General features: G+C 37.0%; 1 pseudogene; it reads left to right on the top strand.

The window, feature by feature from the left end:
- Positions 1-442: 442 nt before the first annotated feature.
- On the top strand, positions 443-1,893 carry LOC119524249 (annotated as a pseudogene).
- Positions 1,894-2,416: the final 523 nt, after the last annotated feature.

Here is a 2,416-nt window from a genome sequence, read left to right as displayed (position 1 = left end):
AGTGTCAGGTGTCTCACAGATACCCAAAGTTACAGGGACTGACTAGGTCATACACAAACAGCTCAGCATCTCAGAATTTAGGAATAAGTGTTACAACTCATGAATGGATGTGACTACTATAAGAGCTTACAACTGATGAACCTTTGCAATAAGTCTTCCCCTGATTACCTGTGCTCTCAGATTCAATTCTTAGAGTGTGAATATTACACTTAGTCCATATTAGTGAGCTGTTACAATGTTTGTCTTTTGATTCTGGCTTAGTTCACTCAACATACTGTTCTCAAGGTGCATTCACCTAGTTACATACCTCACAACTTCATTCCTTCTTCCCACTGCTCAATATTCCATTGTTTGTATACACCACAGTTCACCATTCCATTCATCAGTCAATGTACCCATAGGCCACCTGCATCCATTGCAAATCATGAATACTGCTGCCATAAACACTGGTGTGCGAATGTCTATCTGTGTCTCTGCTCTCGGTTCCTCCAAGTATATACCCAATATCAGTGTTGCAGGACTATATGGCAACCCCATGCTTAGCTTCCTGTGGAACCACCACACTGCCTTTCAGATGGGCTGCATCATTCTACTTTCTCACCAACAGGGAATAGCTAATACCTCTCTCCAGTTTTTCTCAAGCACTTGTATACTTCAGTTTATTCTTTTTAATTCAGTTTTATTGAGATATATTCACATACCATACAGTCATCCATGGTGTACAATTAACTGTTCACTGTACCATCATATAGTGGTGCATTCATCACCCCAATCTATTTTTGAACATTTTCCTCACACCAGAAAGAATAAAAATAAGAATAAATAATTAAAATAAAAAAGAACACCCAAATCATTCCCCCCATCCCACCCTATTTTTCATTTAATTTTTGCCCCCATTTTTCTGCTCATCCATCCATCCACTGGATAAAGGGAGTGTGATCCACAGGGTTTGCACAGTCACACTGTCACCCCTTGTAAACTACACTGTTATAAAATCATCTTCAAGAGACATGGCTAGTGGGTTGGAGTTTGGGAGTTTCAGGTATTTATTTCTAGCTATCCCAATACATTAATATATAAAAATACATTAAAACCATGTCAATTCTACCTAAACTGATTTATAGATTCAATGAAATACCAATCAAAATCCCAACAACTTACTTTGCAGAAATAGAAAAACCAATAAGCAAATATATTTGGAAGGGCAAGGTGCCCTGAATAGCCAAAATATCTTGGGAAAGAGGAACAAAGTGGGAGGTCTCACCCTACCTGACTTTGAAACATATTACAAAGCTACAGTGATCAAAACAGCATGGTGGGGCTGCAGGAGAAGATGGCAGTCTCCACAGGAGTTAAAAGTTCCTCATAATTTTCATTTGTTGGAAGAACTTGAAGAAGGACAAAAAGGAGTAGGTGATGGTACTGTTAGCTGGGGCCTTGAAGATGATGAAGATATGACACTTACAAGGTGGACAGGCATGATTATTGGGCCACCAAGGACAAATTATGAAAACAGAATATATAGCCTGAAAGTAGAATGTGGACCTAAATACCCAGAAGCTCCTCCATCAGTTAGATTTGTAACAAAAATTAATATGAATGGAATAAATAATTCCAGTGGAATGGTGGATGCACGGAGCATACCAGTGTTAGCAAAATGGCAAAATTCATAGCATTAAAGTTGTACTTCAAGAGCTAAGATGTCTAATGATGTCCAAAGAAAATATGAAGCTTCCACAGCCACCAGAAGGACAAACATACAATAATTAATTTTAGTGGATCTCAAACTTGTCTTGAATCAACAACCTTCTACTCATGTTAATGTCTTGATTAAGTATCACAATGCAGAATTCCCACACATTAAGTAAAAGAATTCCAGCTGGTAAACATGACCCGGATGTTTGTAAGAATGTATTTAATATATGTACACCCATTATGTTTTCAGGTAACGGGAGGAAAAATGCAGCAAAATTCTTTTTTCTCTTATTAAGGCACTGTCCTTTAAGCATAAACCTGCAATATAATATTGCTCTTTTCAGGTTTACAAGATGAAAGCATGGCAAGAAGTGTCAGATTGCTGTGGAACGATATGTGTGTCTGAAAACTAATTTCAAGAAGGAAAACCGTAAATGGCATGTTTTATCTACTTGCTTAGTGAAATATCTGCAATTTAAATTGTTTAAAGTAGCAGGTACAATGAATATTGTTGCAAATTGTATTAATTTTTGAAGCATTGTGGGTGCTGACTACTAGTAGTATCAAAACTATGTTCAGGATTGTTTTGATACCTGTATTTATAATAAAAACAAGTTGGGAGGTGAAAAAAAAAAAAACAGCATGGTACTGGCATAAGGATAGATATACTGACCAATAGAATTGAACTGAGAATTCAGAAATAGACCCACACATCTATTGG

The sequence above is a fragment of the Choloepus didactylus genome, chromosome Y (genome assembly GCF_015220235.1).
Source record: "Choloepus didactylus isolate mChoDid1 chromosome Y, mChoDid1.pri, whole genome shotgun sequence".
Classification (NCBI taxonomy): domain Eukaryota; kingdom Metazoa; phylum Chordata; class Mammalia; order Pilosa; family Megalonychidae; genus Choloepus; species Choloepus didactylus.
Note: the sequence above shows the minus strand (reverse complement) of the source record. Positions and strands in the feature narration are given on the sequence as shown.